Here is a 19,672-nt window from a genome sequence, read left to right as displayed (position 1 = left end):
AAGGTGGTCTTTATCCATTCTACTGGACAATTTCAAATGGATCATTTGGAATAACATTGTCTTATTGGACACCCTTCTAGTGCAATTTTACATTATGCTTTACATAATCACCATTTACCTGTAATTGGGTCAGTCAATAAATTGCCAGTTTGTGTAGCTTGTCAAATGGACAAAGCCTCTAAGCTTCCATTCTCTGTGTTACCTTATTACTCAGTCAAACCATTTCATTTGGTTCATGCCGATGTATGGAGACATTCTCCTACCTCTTCTTGTACTAGTTACAAATACTACTTAATACTAGTGGATGATTTCATAAAATATAGTTGGTTATATCCTTTGTATCTTAAATTTGATGTTGCTTCAGTACTTTAAACTTTCATTCTTAAAGTTCAAACACTGTTTGCATACAAAGTTCAATGTCTGAGATCAGATTCAAGGGGTGAGTTTTTAAACAAAGCACTCCAGAGTTTCTTCAATGATCAACTCATTACACATCAGTTGAGTTGTCCTCACACACCTGAACAAAATGAGTGTGCTGAGAGGAAATAGCGTCATGTTGTTGAAATGGGTCGGACTTTACTTTCTCATAGTGGTTTACCTCCCAAATTTTGAGTTGAAGCTTTTTAAACAGCAGTTTATCTTATTAACAGGTTGCCTTCACATACTTCATCCTTGAGTCCATGGGAAATATTATTTCAAGCTTCCCCAACGTATCACACATTGAAGCCTTTTGGTTGTGCCTGTTATCCATGGCTTAAGCCTTACTCCAGTCACAAGTTAGAACCAAAGAGTAAGTTGTGCATTTTTCTAGGATATTGCTTAAATCACAGTGGTTATAGATGTTATGATTCTATCACAGAGAAGCTTTATATCTCACGGCATATTGTGTTTGATGAGAGTGTCTTTCCTTATCTTCATCACAGGTTCTCAGTTTCTACACCTCCTGCAATGTCCAACTTCACTCCTGTAGCTTTTTCTATTTCAGTGACTATACTTGTGCCATCTACTTCTCCACTTACAGTCTCTCAAGCTCATGAATCTACTAGTGCTATTATCTCTTATACCCTATCAATGTCTGAAACTTCATCTACTACTTCCCCATCTGCACCATCATTACATGTCACTAATTCAATTGTTGAGGCACCTGACAACACTCATCCCATGATCACTAAAGCTAAATCTGGTATTCATAAACCCAAAGTCTTCACAGCCACGAAGCATCATCTTCTTTCTTCAGTTGATCCTCTCACCAAGATACCATCAGCACCAATTACTTACCTCCAAGCTTCTAAACATGCTCCTTGGATGATAGCAATGCAAGCTAAGTTTCAGGCCCTTCAATCCACTAACACATCGGATTTGGTACCTCATCATCCCTTTTACAATCTTGTAGGTTGTAAATAGGTCTTCAAAGGGAAACACAAGGCTGATAGGTCTATAGAAAGGTATAAAGCACGTCTAGTTGCTAAAGGCTTCCATTAACAAGAAAGCTTGGATTTTACAGAAACCTTAATTCATGTGGCTAAACCACCACCCATAAGGATTCTTCTCTCCATTGCAGTTCATTATGATTGGTTTGTACATCAACTAGATGTTGACAAGCCCGACCCTGATATCCACCGAACATCAGGGTAGGCACGTGCTAGCCAACACCCGAATATGACGAAGCCATATTAGGATGCATGAGAAATGATAAATATAAACGAAATATTATAAATTTAAATAGAATGAATATGCAATTGAGGAACGTGTTCAGAGCATACAACTAATTCAAGACATTAGAAAGGAAATAATATAAAATTGAATGAACAAATGAGTGGATCCTACACCGAGAAGACTCGAAGATGCCGATGCAAGAGTGCCTTGACTCCGAGATTGTACGCCTCGATTCTAAGTCCTGAAGGGGCGCAAAACAAAACATAAGTGGACCAAGTTGATATATATACATAGATATAAAATACTGAAACAGTTATTCAACAACATACTGACCCCCAAAGTTTTATGGAAACTCAGTAGTATAATATGTAATAGGTTTTTCCCGAAAACCCTAACATGCCATAAGACCTTTCATAAAACATATATCATATATAATGTGCTAAATAGTGGTATCATAATTGACTGAAGCCACTACATCACCTGACCCGTAGGCCAAATATATGAATATCTTCCGACCTATAGGCCACTACATCACCCCGACCGATGCCAATATAAATATCATCGCCCGTAGGCAGAACAATGACCACTAGATAAGCACAAAAACATTGAATATAATCTTTCCAACATAAGTACGTATATCTAAAAAGAGTGTGCATATATCTAAAAAGAGTGTAAGTGAATATAATCTTTCCAACATAGTCATTCATCACATATACTACAAAAAGTGTAAATTCGATAAAGTATGATATTCCAAAATATTCTCAGTAAATCATGATAATCATAAAGTATAAATCTAATTTACTCATAAAACGTTTCATAAAATGTAACCATTAAATCATGATTTCCATGTATGCATTTCTACTATTAAAACATGCATTTTAGAAGGAGTCCACTCACAGATACTTCGTCGTCGAAGAGCCACGCAAACTAACGAATACGGAAACGCCACAATAAATGCACCTAAGCACATACATGGCCCCATTAATAAAACGATTGAATTTGGAAAAATGGAAGTCGGAAACGGATTCAGGACATCGAATTACCCTAAGAAGGGTATCAGGTAAATTTCGAAAAAGTCAACACGAGAATATTGTAGGATATTCCTAGAATATTCTTCGAAATATTCCATTCGGGTCAACTGGGCTGTGTCAAAGGCCGGGTCAACTGGGTTGGGCCGAGCCTGAAGGGTTTTGGGTTTAAGGCTATCGGGCCGAAGGCCTAAGTTCGTATGGCCTAAGGGCTTAGGTCCAATGGGTTTGAGGTTTAGGTTAACTGGTTTTGGGCTTGGGCTTCGAAAAGGGTTTGGGTAGCTTAGGATTGGGTTGGGTTAATTGGGCTGGCTTCTATGGCCTAATTCTTTGGGTCGAACTAGTGCTCCCGGGTTAGGTTTGACTCGGTTTCAGGCCGAGTCGGCCAGGTTTCCATGAAGGACAACGGAGTTATCCTAGCTCCGTTCAAGCCTAAAACTCAACCAAAATAGGTCAAACAAAAAACCAAAATAAAGCCTAAAGGACAAGGAAGAGATTCGTACCAATTTCAAGGCGTGTGGTGACTGGAGTTGGTCGGAAAATGGCATGGAAAGGCTGGGTTCTCGCCGGAATATGAGGAAAGCCTTCCCGAGGTGTTTCTTCGTAGTTTTCACGTCCAAAACACACATACGATCAGAAATGAAACATGGGAACCAAATGGAATGGTTTAAATGGTTTTCAAAGCTCACCTACATCGGAGGTGAGGGAGAACTCACTGGAGTTTGTGAACAATGGCATTTGCCACATCGAGTTCCCAGGTTCCTTGTCTTGGGTTCTTGGTGATAAGGTCCAAGTGGTGGTGAGTTGGGACCTCGTCGATGTTGTGGTGGTCTTCCCATGGCACCATCTCGGTGCTTGCCCAAAGAAAAGAGAGATAAGTGAAAGTGAGTTGGGAGAGAGAGAATTGTGAGAGAAGAGAGAGGTGAGTGTACACGGGATGAGGGAGAGAAAGAGATGAGAGAGGTCGATGGAACAAAAGGGAAAAGGGCCCCACATGGCTCACAATTTAAGGCCCAAAATCAACTTCCCAAAATATATAACCCATTTCCACTAAAAATAACAAAATACCCATCTGTTCTAAAAACCGTAGAATCATTCGGGACGGGTTGTTAAAGATGTTAGCAATGCATTTCTTCATGGTCCTTTAAAAGGTGATGTTTATATGGTGTAACCTCCTAGTTTTGTTGATGCTTTTGCCTACCCATTTTGCAAGCTCAAGAAATCTCTCTATGGTCTTAAACAAGCTCCTAGAGCTTGGTATGAAGCCTTTTATAGAACTATTCTTTCCTTGGGTCTATCTCAATCTTCTTCAGATACTAGCCTATTCATCAAGAAAGAAGATGAAAATGCGAGTCTCAAATCAACGGAAGAATGCATAAAAAAGTAAAACTCATAAAACCTCGTTGTGGTAAAACCCAAGGTGGGAGAAAAACTCATAGACCAAGAAGAAATGTGAGAAGTTGCATTAAGTCAAAACTATACGTCTTTTAGACGCAAGTAGAAGAGCTCACAATGGTATGATCAGCCCAGGATGGGTGCCTCGTTAAAACCTAGTTAGGTAGCAAAAACCAGTGGGAAAAATGTTCCTAATCATAGGGAAAAAAAGTACATTAAGATCAAATGAGTATACTTCTGGATACTCCCCCTAAGTTTGATATAACTTCCAAATGAGAACTATAAGCATTGCATATGAATAGTTAGGCATATCAATTCCTCGGACAAGCTTCTGGAATGTTGACTTCGGCAATGACGTCGTGTAGAGGTTGGCAAGGTTGTCTGGGATCGGCTTGCATAACTTCAATCTCATGATGCTTTGCTTATGTAGATGTGGACGCAATATTTCTTGGCGTTGACTTCGTTAATGTATCATGGCTTGGTCGGGTTGATACATGCAGCATAATCTTCTTGGATCGTCGTTGGGACTTAACGATGGATGAAAAAACAGTAAGTACTTCTTAATATGCTCAACAAGAACTCCTAACTATGTCTCACTTATGGCGTAGTGAATTGAGGTGGGTCTTGAAACGATTCAAAGATTTCGCAACTAAGGTCATATTGTGGACCTCCAAGATATTGCGATATCCTTAATGGTAAAGACATAACCATTTGGGGATTTTGCCTTGTGCGAGTTTGATAAGTAACCTATGTCAGCATAACAAACAAGGCAAGTATCATTCTGAGGATCAAGGCGTTGGATCCGCTAGAGATGTGTTGAAATTTGCCCTCTTAGTACCTTCAGGGTACGTTTTTAATACCAATTCAGTGGCTGCGTGTAGGCGCGGTGCTGCATCTTTACCAAGATCAACAGCAAAAGAGATGTTCTGTCTAAATACAATGAGCTAAGTACAACGAAGCGCAAAGTTGAACTTTAGATATGGAATTTCGGATTCCATAACCTCTTCAAGGGTCTCATTTGCATATAACGTATGGACGATCATAGGTATACTCAAAGGTAACACTTTAGGGGTGTAGTTCGACTGGTGGATCAAAATACCGTCAGAACAACGCTTGAACTTCAGGTCAAGGCATAAGCGAGTTTTCCTAAGATCCTTCATCTCAAATTCCATCTTCAGATGCGAGGCAATTTTCTCAAGCTCTTCCATAGTCTTAGTGAGATTCATGTTAACGACATAAACTGTAACTTTAGCAATTTGGAATAAAACTTCATAGTTTAACATGCAAGGGCATAATTCATATCCATGACTAATTAAATAATCATGTAGACGAGTATACCACATCCGTCGGATTTTTCAATCCATAAGTGAACGCCTCAAAACAAGTTAAGAGGGTGTTTCGTGGTTTTGGAACTATTTGAACTAGTCCATGTAATTCTTTGGGAACTTACATGTAAATCTCCGTATCTATATCCTCATGGAGAAAACACTAACCACATTTCATAATGCTGCTATCAATCACATGACATTTAAGAGAAACCTTGCGCCGTAAGACATGCATCATATCGCACTATTTCATTCATCTCATAACGTTTCCTTTCCCACTTGGAACACAACAGAGTTACCTTGGGCAATGTAGGAACGACAGGTCCAATACACATTTTGGTAAGGAATTTGACCTGGATTGTAACTTTAGTTGTCCAATCAATTTTACGTTGTCACTTAATCAACGGAACACTGTTCGATATCGTCGCTTTTCATTTATGTCGGTAGCTACCATATAAGTGAAAACATCATGAATGATAATCTCATTTAAATTTCATTTAGCTCATCCAAACTAGTATACTGGACCAAGAACTTTAAATCTCAGGAGAAATCCGAATTAATCTCCTGAGATGAAAATGATTTGAGACAGCGATCGAGTTTAGATTCATTTTTGTGTCGTGTCTTCCTCTTTTAGGGAAGTGAATCCTACGAACCGAATGACCTGTCGTGCTCCAGGCCAGGACATATTGATTGATTATCCGCCAGTGTACCAGACCGTCCAACAGGGGTGTCCAAACCGTCCAACAAGGGCAGCACACCCTCCAGGGATGTTGACTTGATGTCTGTTAAGTACATTTATCCTTGCAGACATGTTTGCAACTGGTATATGATCTCGTCACCTTAGCTAGATCAAAGGAATACGTTTGGAGCAACATTCTGAAATCTAGAATTTATTGCACTTGCTTATCACACTTGTGCGGTATGGAGATCGAGAAGAGACATAGTAGGCAACGTCCATGCAAATTCGCGCCGTTCTCCAGGAACGTTAACGTTCTTATCTCCCCCTAACGGCGGGAAGACTGTCTCATTAAAGTGACAACCTGCAAATGAGCGGTAAAGAGATTGCGTGCACGGGCTCTAAAAGAGCTAGTGTGAAGGAGAATCATTATCAACAAAAAGAGACACATCATTCGTTGAGAACCCATGGTGGTACGTTGCGGCGGCACAACTTGGCACATGGAATGCACACCCAAATGCAATCGTTAAGTTCGTACCCAATAACCAACTGTAACGTCATATAGGTTGGGTGGCAATGGGTCTCAAGGCGGACCAACATAACTACGTACAAGGATTGCATAGCCTTGGGCATAAACTGAAAACTTGGTACGTTTACTAAAATTCAAGCGATCATTTAAATTGCGCTTTATGATCACTAAACGAGGCTCTTTGGGGTGAACATGGGAATTAATGTTCAATTATAAACCCAAAATACATGCAATACTTTATCAAAAATCATCGATATAAACTCTCCGACATTATCAAGTCTCCCGGACCTTAAGGGATAAGTAGGGTGGTGAACCCTTAATCGGCCATGAGGTTTAGCAGTAATGTTTGTGGACAAACATGTCACCAATTTGTCAATTCATCAATCAAAACCATAAGTATTTATATGGTCCGCATTATAGTTGGATTAGTCCACATATATTCCTTTGAATCTACTGTGAAAAGAGAGTCGTTTTGTATCTTTGCTAGGGATGATTTAGAAATCAAATTTTCCAAAATGAGTGGGTTTTGGCAAAGTGTGCTTGTAGGCACAAGATCCTTACTTCGTATAAGGAGATGAGTCGTAGCATTATTGTTCGACCTAAGTGTCCCAAAAGGTCGTGCCAAAACAAGTAAACTGCTCAATCACCCAGCTCTAGGCCGACCACATGTGGTGTGTTACCAGTTGGGAGACAACCCATTGGCCTCAAATCAAAGCTTCAGGCTCATTTTTAGAGGTGGTGCAAAGATATTCCACTCTATTTTCTTCAATGGTTCATTTATGATCATTGTCATCTCGAATATCCTTAAAAACTCAACGTCAGGGAGAATTTAAGGTCACTTAAATGGTAATTCAGTACCATTCATCCAACAAGGAGCGTGCCAATGCTCTTAATCAGGTTGGATAAACCTGAAGTCGTTGTTAGAGATGTGATTTAGGTGTAAAGTTATGTGCGTAGTACGCATTCATCCAGACAACTAACTTTCCCACATTCCTACCTAATCACGTGTTTAATTGAATAGGTCACATGTATTAAGAAACATGACTCAATTAACTCATATTCGAGGACAATATTAATAAGATTATCCATAAGTAAAACATACACCAAATGTGAATCCAAGAACATTGAATCACCCAGCTCCAAGCCGGCCACATGTGGTGTGTTACCAGTTAGGAGACAACCCATTGGCTTTAAATCAAAGCTTCAGGCTCATTTTTAGAGGTGGTGCAAAGATATTCCACTCTATTTTCTTCAATGGTTCATTTATGATCATTGTCATCTCGAATATCCTTAAAAACTCAACGTCAGGGAGAATTTAAGGTCACTTAAATGGTAATTCAGTACCATTCATCCAACAAGGAGCGTGCCAATGCTCTTAATCAGGTTGGATAAACCTGAAGTCATTGTTAGAGATGTGATTTAGGTGTAAAGTTATGTGCGTAGTACGCATTCTTCCAGACAACTAACTTTCCCACATTCCTACCTAATCACGTGTTTAATTGAATAGGTCACATGTATTAAGAAACATGACTCAATTAACTCATATTCGAGGACAATATTAATAAGATTATCCATAAGTAAAACATACACCAAATGTGAATCCAAGAACATTGAAAAATGTTCACAAAGTAAATGGTTTACTAAGGGGATTTGGCCAACAAGGTCATCCATGACAAAATTCTGATTTTCCAACGATGTTTGGTGAAGCAAAATTAGTCTCACATATTGACTACTAGAATGGTACTCCTTAACAATGTTGGTAGAGGCACGAACAGGTGCATAACCAATGGTCTATTCCATCGAGATAGAAATAGGATCTACAGGGTTAAGGTTCGGGAATATTTTCCCTTATTCTTGAAGTTTTAGGTCTTAGGTACCAAGGATCATGCTTCTGGCATGATAACACACCTTGGTAGGCCTTGATTCTACCATATGTTGTAAAAACAAACTCGAAATTGGATTGTGAGAGAATATGTCATTCGGTGTATCCCTGCCAAAGCAGTGCATCACCATTCGGTAGGCTTTGACCGAACTAGGTCGAGCTATTTGGTAGACTCCAGTCGAACTGAGTCCATACTGTTTTCTCACGTTTGTGGTAGTAATCAGATCAGAGAATTTGGTAAACTTCCGCTATCTACACTACTGCTTCAAGGGCGAGTTAGAAACAAGAAAGGACGAGAAAAATATTCTCCAATCAAAATTTGATCGGATTTATAAACTTCAGAATTGTACTCATGCATAGACATAATCACAGTGTGCTTCAGGCAATGTTTTTCATGATTAAGCGGTCCATAGAAGCGAGCCAAAGAGCCATGGAATCCTCGTTCGGGAGGTATTTCCATTTGTAATGCTTTGGGCATAAGTCTTCAAATGAAGATCATGGCGGAGGCTTATTCAGCTTTTCCATGCCATTTGTTGGCGTCAATGATTTCTCAGCTTCTTTAATAGTCAAGTGGAGATTCACGTCTTGTACCCCACATAAAGTGGTTTTTATTAAAAACATCCAAATCATGGAAAATTAAACTTGTGACGGTTCGACAATCCACAGAATTTGAGGGAACAAGAGTGTGATCAAGGCTATGGGAATGAACCATCCATAAGCATCAAAGTTAGAACATGGTTTTCATGAAAAACATCGGGTTTTCCTGGGTGTATTGTTTTATGAAATCTTCGGGTTTCAAATGCATTAAATTTGAAACTACGGGTTCAATTTAGTTTATGAACGTTTAGTTCATAAAAGATAGAGGTTCCTGCAAGAACACATAATGCAATATACAACTAAGTGTAGTGGATCTGAGATTCTTCGGGAACTCAAGTGTGAGTGCTTCAGGACTACAAAAGTAAGTTAACGGTTCATAATATAAAAATAAATTATTGAATCGTTAATGTCCAAAAGTGATCTTCAAGTCAATAATTTTGGATTCATTATCAGATTAATGGATTGCATGTCACTTTTAATTAATTCAATAAATCGGGACCAAACATGGTCGATCGTAGAACCAAAATAATGACTTCGGATCATATTCACTTTTGATGGCTTTGGGCCAAATAATTAAGAAAATATAACCTAGTGTGGCTTTAACCAAAAACGTCCAAAAATATTTGGGTATGGTTAAGAAGAGGGGGATACCAAAATGTCATTGGGTCGAAAAAAAAAAAAACTTGAAAGGACACAGTCCAACACGGGTGGGCTGGTAGCGTGAGGCACGGCCCTGCAGCAAGTTGTAGGCCTTGGGTTGCATTACACGGTTGCACATTAGCCTAAATTGGTTGCAAGTCAGCGGGCCAGGGAAAGGTGACAGAGCCCAGCAGTACAAGGCTGGTTGGTATTGGGCATTAGCGCGAAAAGAGGCCCAGTATGCGCTGGCTTCTTGGTTGACGCAATGTAAGCCCAACTATTGCTGGCATTTAAGAAGCAGGCCGAGATACATGCTTTTAGAACAAACTGGGGCGTGAAGCCCATGGACCCAATTGTAGCACAACCCAAAAGGCTGCCATGTCGCAGACCCAAGCTTCAGGCTTAGTGACGTGGCTCAGCGTGGCTCAAAGCCGCAAAAACAAAACCCTGAGTTTTTTTTCTTTTTTCTTTTTCGACATCTAGGGTTTGGAAAACCCTATTTGCTTATAATTTATTTCAATGTTTTGACTCACAAATTCCACATAGCAAAAAAAATTGCATAATGCATGAAACAAATATATATATTGACAAATATATAAACATATACAATATATATCATAAGGAAAATATAAACATAAGGGGTTCATGCATCATGAGGAATGTTTTCATGCTTTAAGGTCGTTTCAAATATCTTACTTTATTTTAAACGTACCTGATTGGCAAAAAAACAACAAAGGCCTTTGAATTTGTAAAAGATCATTCTCAAAAAGCCGGAATTGCATATCCAATGCATTGTATCACGTTCAACAAAGAAAAATTAAATTGGATCAATAGCATGTAGATCAATTTAATAAAGTAATAAAATAATCATAAAAAGAATGATTAAAGAATACTCTCTTTAGTGCAACGTCAAGAACGTGCTGATAACGTGTTGTATGCATAATTTACTGAACAATTATAGAGGCCAGAGAGAGAGGGAAGGTGCGGCAATAGTAGAGAGAAAGAGAGATGTGTAATTGTGGGTGTGTTCTATTCCACCTCATTGTGCCTTTATTTATAGTGGTAGTGGTTGGGAAGGTTAATTCCTTACCCTTTAGGATTACAACATTTAATAAGTAATCTACTCCTAATAGGAATATAAGAGATATTTCAAGATATACTATGATTTACACAATCACATTCCTAATCTAATAGGACTGCAACAGTTTGATTAATTAGCATAAAAATAATTTATTTATATAAGAACAATTTAATAATCAAGCTAATTTTAATTCTGATTCCAATGAATTAGTAAACAACTAGAAATTGCTGCCCACGCATTGCAACGGAATTAGAAATCATATGGAAGATGGATAAGCTAATTCTAAATCATCAAATTTACAGTTGCATTGTATGACAATCAATTGAAACCTTTTCTCTAAATTATTGAACAGCATTTAGCATAAACTAACTTGCAGTTCAAATGCAAGAATGCAAAGGAAGATAAATTGTCAAATTTCATGCATGTCATACTTCATTTAGGAAACTGAAAACCATAAAAAAATAAATTGATAAAGATACAAAGATAGCTCACATTCATAAATGTTGAATGCTGATAAAATATATAATACGATGATCTTTGTTTCTCTCATAATTATAGAATTTAAAGAACATACTAAATTACCAATCAAACCAATCAAAATTTCCACTCCTTGGCTAATTTCAGAGAATGCCTAATCCAAAATCCATGAACACACTGTCAACTGATTCCTTACCAAAATTATAGCAAGTATTGTTATCTAATTCCAAAAATGATGTTCTAGTACTCCTTGAAAATGCACTGGTTGGTGTATTCGTCTCTCTCTAAGAATAATTATTAACAATAATCATAATAACAGGTAAAAAGCCTTGTGAACTATGTAATCAAAGAAAAAAAATGTCAATGAGAAATAAAGATAGAGGATCTTTGCAGGTGTACTCGAGAAACTGAGAATCATTAGCTGCAAATGGCCTTTGATCGGATCACCTTCAAAATTCTCAGGTGCTACAGTTTCCTTGAGGATAGCTGTTCTGTCCAATACAACTCTGCAAGAATAGTCATTCGTCAATTTTAAGCAGGATTGGAAACAAAGTAGTGTATTAAAGCATTAAGATAAGGTTAGTTGGCCAAAAGCTTTTAGCTTCGTGTGTAATTAACCAGTTTGTCAATTACCTTAGAGTAAGCATAGGCCAGAAGTAAACATGTTTATTAGCTCCCCACAGCTACTTAAACGTTTCTTCTCATTACATGTCCCAGTATAGTTACACTCGTTACAACTTCCAGTTGAGGCCAAAACCCTTGCCATTTACGATACTTCAACTTTGACATGTTGCTCGTATCTAGAGATGATGATGAACCTTACTGCATAAGCAGCACAGTAGCTCCCGTTTACCTACAACAAATGAAAACCATTTGGAAAAAATAAATAAGCCTTTGGTTATAGCTTTCACTTGCTTACCGTTTCTGATGAGCTACAAAACACAGCCAACAAAAGAAAATCTAACAAATACCAAAAGAAGATTAAGCTCTCAATCAAGTATTTAAAATGGAAGAGATATGTGAAGGCAGTCAAATAACTCAAAAATATCAATGTTTCAAACTAATATCTGTCACAAAATTGTTGCACTTGAACTACTCTAATAACACATCATGGACATCCTCCCTTAATTATCTGAAAGGATATGGTACCGTTGAAAATTTATTGCATCCTCTTAAATTGAAAGTGCAAACAATGAAGAATGCACATGAACACCACACAATTTCTTTGCAAACCAGTTTTAGTGTTGAATTGAAAATTCAGAATGAACTACATTCAATCTACTCAAGAATTTAATCAAATCAAGACAAATGAGCCAAATTGCCTCGAATTAAACACAGTTGGAGCTTGGAACACGTAAAATGAAAAAGAACATTAGACTATGCATTCCCAAACTAATTTTCAAATGTATGAATGTTAATTTGAATTTCGAAACCAATAATTATCCAATCGTAAACTGCAAAGTTACATGTTCGAGCTCTTCATCAACACATTCGCAGTTAGACTACAGAATAATCTAGCACAACTTAATTCTTGCAACATGAATGTCAATCTTCAAACGCAAAAGCATATTTAACAAATGATTATTCAGTGAATGGAAGTAACTGGAAAAAGCGTAGCTTCTCGTCGAGGATCCCACGCGTCACAAAACTGGAACTCATTTGACAGCAAAGCAGTAGGGGCAAAGTTGAAATAACAAAAAAGAAGCAGGGGCAAAAATGGAACTATCGCTCATAGATCCGTGAATGTTCGAACTAAAACAATAAAACCAAAATTAATCTTCAGAAATTGATTGAAAAGTCCTTACCTTGAGGAGGAAGACGAATGCCAACAACCAGAGACGCAAATTGGGAAAGGAAGGATATAGAAAGAGAAAATGACTGCACCCACATTCTCTCTCCCTGTAATTGCGCACCCAAACCCCATGGAAAATACAACAGTAAGATAAGGAATTGAATGGCAAATCCAACAGTGAGATAAGGAATTGAATAGGATCTTCCGCTTACAAAGAGCACATACTTGAAGTTCTTAATAGTATCCAGAATCGATTTCTTCACATCATCAACACCACCAACATCTTTCCATTTCACATTAGGGACCTATAGGAAAACCACAAATAGGTACCCAATAAACAAAACACGGAGCAAGAAGAAGCCACAATTGCACTTCATTGTACTTAATTTGCTTAAAGCAAAACCACAAAGCAAATTCCAATAAACTAAGTGATCTATATGCTGGTATCCTAATAAATTATCCCAATAAACTAAATCATCTAGAAGGATAAATTACATAAAAAAGAAAAAGAAAAAAAACCTATCTCAAAGGCCTCACACTTTATGGAAGAATTTGAAAGAAATTAAACTCATAGTAACATATATATAATAGGATGCTATTTTTTTAATACATTAGTGTCAAAAAGTAATTACAGCCAAAATATCAACTATTGAATTCCATGTTGCTTCTGCAACCATTTACCATTGTAAAACCATTATTAAACCATTACTAAACCATTACTCTATATTCAGTCCATGTAGCTAGTAAATGAGTTGTGGATATAATTCTAGTCAAAGTTGGAAAGATTATGTAGTATGCTAGGTAGAGAGGAAGGTAAGAGGACTTACTTTTCCACCACATCGTCACCTCCAACTTTGTTCCAAACTACATCCCAGTACCTGTATTATAAGTTTGACATAAATCAAAAAACAAACGACAGATTATGCATGTATTTGGTAAACAAAAGAAATCAGCGCTGATATTTGTATATCGAAGATATAAAACTGTGTAGTTGCCCTCTCTTCAATAAAGGCACTCAAAATCAAAAGATAATGGTGAATTGGTGATGCATATTCTTAGCTGCCTTTGTAGTTCTTGTTTGTCATATTCGAACACAACTCAGGAAAAATAAATATAAACACAAAGAGAGAAGAAGATAGAAGAAGATATAAGACAATTACCTCTGTTTTGGCAGGAAGCTCATTCCCAAACATAAATACTGATATCTTCCTAAGCTTGTATTATATAAGCCTGTATTATGCAAGTAGTGTACTCAGTGAATATGCTTTTGAAAAAAGATCAACAAACGTGATTTGACATGATAATTTACTGAAGGGATTTGACAAAAAAGACTGGGATTAGAGACCTCAAAAACGAATGATGCACATACAGATCTTAATATGGATAAAATACCAGCTGAATTTAATAAGAAAGAATTCAGACCACAATACTATAGTTGATGATTAAATCAAGAACTCGCTGACCATCTTTTTCCTTGATAAAACACTTGAGAGAGAAAGCGAAGCAGCTTTGAATCTCAGCTGCTGAAGACTTTGTTCTTCCTCCCCAACTCCTCCAAAACTCCCAGAAGAGAACTTTTCATGCGACCTCTGTCCAGCAGCTGCAAAAAAAAATATCAAATTTAAAAACGAATTCCAAAAACAAAGCAAGAGAGTGCATTTGGACGTGGGTTTGAGTGCAGAGGCGGTGGAGGGACGGTGGGTCGGTGGGTCGGTGGGTCGATGGTGTAGGCGGTGATGATGGAAATATTAGGGTTTTGATGAAGAAGAAGAAGAGGAAGGGGAGAGAAACCCCAGACACACCTCTGTCACTCTGCAAACTGCCATCAACCCACTCTTATTTAGATCGATGGGACACCCTTTCTGCGATGGTCAACACGTGCATGGGAGTAGCGGTGGCAACTTGGAAGATGATTAACAAAAAAGATTCAATCAGAGGCCATAGAGATTCAGCGGAAAAGAGAGAAAAGGATTATCCCAAACAAAATTCTAGAGAGAGAAGAGTTACCCTGAAATCAAAGCTAGTTGAAGATTTTTCTTCGAATCGGGAGAACCGAGACGGGATTCACGTTGTGCTTCCTGGAAAACTGTCGAGAGAGAATCGGGGCTGGGTTGGAAGAACGTATTGGAAGCAAAAGGAAGAGAGCAGCAGCAGGAGGGGTGCGTAGAGGCAACGTGTTGGGACTTGGGAGCGGTTGGGAAAGAAGAACGTACTGGAAGCAAATGAAAAGGCCCGGCTTTTTCAGTCCTTCTTTAATAGACGGACCGAGCAGAGTGTCTAAAAAAATGGACGACCCAGATTCAAAGTGGACGGTCAAGACAACATTGAAATTACACCATTAAAGTGAGGGCATTTTCGGAAATACACTGTGCTTATAAACAGTGTTTCAGTTGTTTTATTCTTTTTAGTATATACTAGTTAGTGTGCCGGCGCATTGCTGAGGTGATGTGTTGCTGTATTTCATTTTTGCAAAATGTTATGTTCACTAAGTAAGAATGAATACCGTTGAATTTAATTTTATTGTGAATGGTCAAAGTTGTGGCAGTGGTATAATATATTAATATAAGGTAAAGAAAAAGAAATGAAGTTTGAAAAACAATTTGAGATCATGGTTTATATCGAATGCTAAGGATGAATAGGAAATTAAGTGTAAGAAAAATGAATAGGAAATTAAGTGTAAGAAAAATGAAGAAAAGAATTGCAAAGGAAAAGAACTTTGAATCCACATGGATAACGGAAATTAATAAGTAGAAAAGCAATTAAAAGTCGAGGTTGATCAATTCCGTACCTTGACAACAGCGATCACACGTAGCTCTTTCGTATCAATCCCAACTTCACTGTAGGAAACCAAAACAGATTCGGTCTGTAAACATTTTGAAGGAAAGATTGGATATAGAGAGATGAAAATACTGTTCACAATGAATAAAAATTGGTGTAAATTTGTTTGCATATAGTAACTCAGTGAAAGCGATGGAGGACATATTGGGGATTTGATGATGACATGTTGAGAAAATTAATAGCATTGATGAATACAAAATTTAAACCGTTACTGGTTGAGCCTGAAACATAAAGGACTAAAGCAAATTTTGATCCCAAATTTGAATTTTAAAGTTGAAAAAAATGATGGAGATATGTTGGATATGATTATAGACCAGAACGAAGCTACTTTTATGGTTATTTACCGTCCAATATGATACTTATGGTATAGTTAAAGGTTCTATATGTTTCAGTAGTAATTAACTCTGCTCCTTATGCATTCACTTGAGAAAAATTAGCATTTAATGTCTCCAAAGGGAGCCCTTCAAGAAAGTGCTTAAGGCCCTGTTTGGCAGATCGGATAGAGGATCGGATAGGACTAATTATACGAACGCGGGTGTTTGGCGTTCACTCGTACTAAATAAGCGCCGGATTAAATTAATCAGTGTGCTTATTTAGCACGGTATACACCGGACTAATAAAACCAACCAAAAGGCCGGGATTATTAGTCGGCCCTCTCTCTCTCTCTCGCCTTCTCTCGGCCCTCTCTCTCTCTCTCTCTCTCTAGGCGTCGTCGTCCTCCCCCCCCCCCCGTCACCTTCTCTCACCATCGGCGTCCTCCCCGTCGCCGTCGTCGTCCTCCCCGTCGACGTCGTCATCCTCCCCTGCAACTGGGTCTTGCAAAGAAGCATGCACTCTCTTGGCCGGCATGGTGTCTGGGAAACCTCTCTTCTCAAAACGCCAACAAACTACTCTCCTTCTCTCTGTCAAACCGCCGCCAGTCCATTCCACTTGCGATGCTGCAGTGCAGGAGGTAACCTTGTCAACAAATCGTTAGTTTGTTTCGTTTGTTGCATCTTGATTTGGGTTGATGTGGATCTGATGACTCATGGTTGCTCACCAGATGTGCAGGTAGGCGGGGAAGAAGAAGGGAGAGAGAGGGAGGGCGTTTGAGGGGTGCGGCGGAGAGAACGGGGAAGAAGAAGGGATGGTTTCAGATTTTATTTTTATTTTTATAAGTTTAATTTAATTTTAAGTTTGATTTAGCCTATCCGGTATAAAACCAAACACAGTATAAATAATACGGTCATTAGTCCGATATTGCACCAAACGCCCGACTAATTTAGTCAGTACTATTGTTGACCCTAGAAATTACAAAGCCTACGTGGCGCGCAGGCCGAATATATTCTAAGCTAACTACGTCCTTCGGTGATTGCGGGGCGTGCCAACTCGTCGGCCGAGGCTCGGCCGAGGAGTAAATTTGATGATGCTGCGTTGGGTCGCGCTACTGACTTCTGCGTCTTGCGATTGCGGCCGAGAAAGGAACGCGTCTCGGCCTCTTAGGTTCTCGAGCCTGAAGACAAGGCTGCTATTTCTTACAAAGTTCACGAACCGAATTCGGCTTGCAATGTGCCGAATGTAATAACTGTAACACCTCACCTCGCCGAGAAGGCTAATGAGATGACCTCGACCAACAAGGATTCGAAAACCCTTCTCGACCGAGACTTGGATAGGCAATCGACCGTTCTCGCCGCAGTGCTGTTGATGCCAACGGAAGATACTGCGAGACCGACCGACTCTACGGTGACAGAGCTATCTATGCCGACTTAAGATATCACCGGTTGCTTCCACAGTGTTGTTGATGCCAACGGAAGATGTGTCAGCGAAAAAGGAAAAGAAAAAGATCTCAAGTTGTGAGAGTTTGCGCAGGGCAATTTTTGTGTTGATTTGCAGGGGGCCTCTTCCATTGTTTGTAGCCTTGTATTTATAGGTATCATCCTCATCTCGACGGCTCGCGTTGTAAAGCCGCTGCCAACATCAAAGTCCTCATTCATAACAATCTCCTAAAAGATTGTTATCACTTACCAACACGACACCATCTCGTGCTAATTAATAGTATATTAGCATATACCAATTAGTGCTAGTAAGCATCTTGACTTGAAATAATGATATGCATGCATGGCTCCGCCAAATCCAACCACACGTGGCTATCCATCTCCAATTTAACATCTTCATCTTCATGCAAGCATAATTCGTCGGGCGCCGTCCAAAAGCATATCCCATTTAGAATCCTTCATGCATTCTGGCGTGGATCAAACCCAACTGCATGCAATTACCCAACCTGATTAAAAATCCCCACCATTATCTCAATATTTTACGCAAGTAAATCCTGATCCAAACGTTTAATGGCCTCCACGTGCTGAAACCGTGCAATCACACAAAAAATATTCAACTTGATCACATCTCCCATTTATCCATGTCGTCTTATCCCATTTATTTTGCATAAAAACCGAGATAACTTGTTAAGAGATAATTATTATAATTAAAAATAATAATAATATCTCTTAACAATAATATCTTAACTTTTTATCCAACGGTTGAGAACCCTGCTTACTCAACGGCATCGACCGCTTAGGCCGATGGTGTAAAATCGGGTCCAAACAACTATCCGGTGGCTATTTATCCTATCCGACAAAAATAGTCAGTACAGTCCGAGCTGCCAAACGAGGCCTAAGACAAAGTTGTTAAAAAAAGTTAATGAGAATGAATGCAGATTGGAAGTCAAAAGTAAAAACCAAATGATTGCAGAATGGAAATAAAAATGTTGGAGTTAACAGTAAACAATTTAACGATTAAACCGGTTGAGTATACATTGGGTAATCAAATATATGCAATAAAAGATTAGAAAGTGAGGATTATGGGTTGGATAAAAGTCAAATAGAAATGGTTGAAAAGCCAAAAAATAGGAAGAAGAAGGCAGGGAGTAAGAAAACTAACAGAATATGGATATTGCACAATGGTTAATATATTAAAAACTAAATGTTTCAATAGATTATATACCTTGAACAAAAGACGAAATTGAAGTATTGGCAGTTCTAGGGATGGGCAATGGTTATGCGAGCGGGTAACCGCGGTTAATTTATCCATAACCGTTTATGCTCATATCCGCATAACCGTTTACACGTTGGGTAATTGCCTAAACGGTTATACACATACTCATAACCGTTTATAAACAGTTAACCATATCCATAACCGCATACCCATTTAACCGTAACCGTTTAATACCCGTTTACTCATTTATCATTTTTAACCCGTTTATCTTCTTTTTTTTTACCAATACCTTTTTTTCAACCTTCTACATGTTTTTTAACAACTTGAAAATTAAAAAAAAAATTGTCATAATTTATTTTTTTTTCACAATTAAACACCGTTATAGATACATTCATCATACATTTCCATATTTTAATTTTTTAAGTCCTTATATCATTCCAATAATTGCAATAATAGTTTACGAACGATATTTTTAACTATTACCAATGAAGGTTGTTTGTACCATACTTGACCAATCCCGAAACTACCGAGCACCGGCCAACGCTATACTGTCAAGGACCCAGAAGAGTTCCCCTCCGACCAGGAGGCCAATCACTACTCGACACGTGTCAAGATTAAAAGCCAATCAGAGCGCAGCACGTGTCGACATCAAGAACCAATCACAACATGACACATGTCAATGTGACAAAGCTACAAGTTTTTCTATAAATAGGGGTCATTCCCCCACAATATTGCCTAATGCCATTTTGTGTTAAATCATTCACAAGAACTCACTAAATTGAGAGCT

General features: G+C 38.4%; 1 long non-coding RNA gene across 5 annotated transcripts; it reads right to left on the bottom strand.

The window, feature by feature from the left end:
* Positions 1 to 1,710: 1,710 nt before the first annotated feature.
* Positions 1,711 to 15,418, bottom strand: LOC126614808 (uncharacterized). Of its 5 annotated transcripts, none has more exons than XR_007620528.1 (9): positions 14,880 to 15,418; positions 14,541 to 14,677; positions 14,238 to 14,307; positions 13,905 to 13,955; positions 13,303 to 13,382; positions 13,091 to 13,184; positions 11,919 to 12,138; positions 10,440 to 11,791; positions 1,711 to 1,897 (listed from the first exon to the last, which is right to left on the bottom strand). It is a non-coding gene; the product is annotated as an uncharacterized LOC126614808 (long non-coding RNA). The 5 variants fall into 5 exon arrangements; XR_007620527.1 differs by lacking the exon at positions 1,711 to 1,897 and having other exon boundaries at positions 11,387 to 11,791; positions 14,880 to 14,978; positions 15,085 to 15,380; XR_007620530.1 differs by lacking the exon at positions 1,711 to 1,897 and having other exon boundaries at positions 11,387 to 11,791; positions 13,290 to 13,382; positions 14,880 to 15,385.
* Positions 15,419 to 19,672: the final 4,254 nt, after the last annotated feature.

Source organism: Malus sylvestris, chromosome 3, assembly GCF_916048215.2.
Source record: "Malus sylvestris chromosome 3, drMalSylv7.2, whole genome shotgun sequence".
Classification (NCBI taxonomy): Eukaryota; Viridiplantae; Streptophyta; class Magnoliopsida; order Rosales; family Rosaceae; genus Malus; species Malus sylvestris.
Note: the sequence above shows the minus strand (reverse complement) of the source record. Positions and strands in the feature narration are given on the sequence as shown.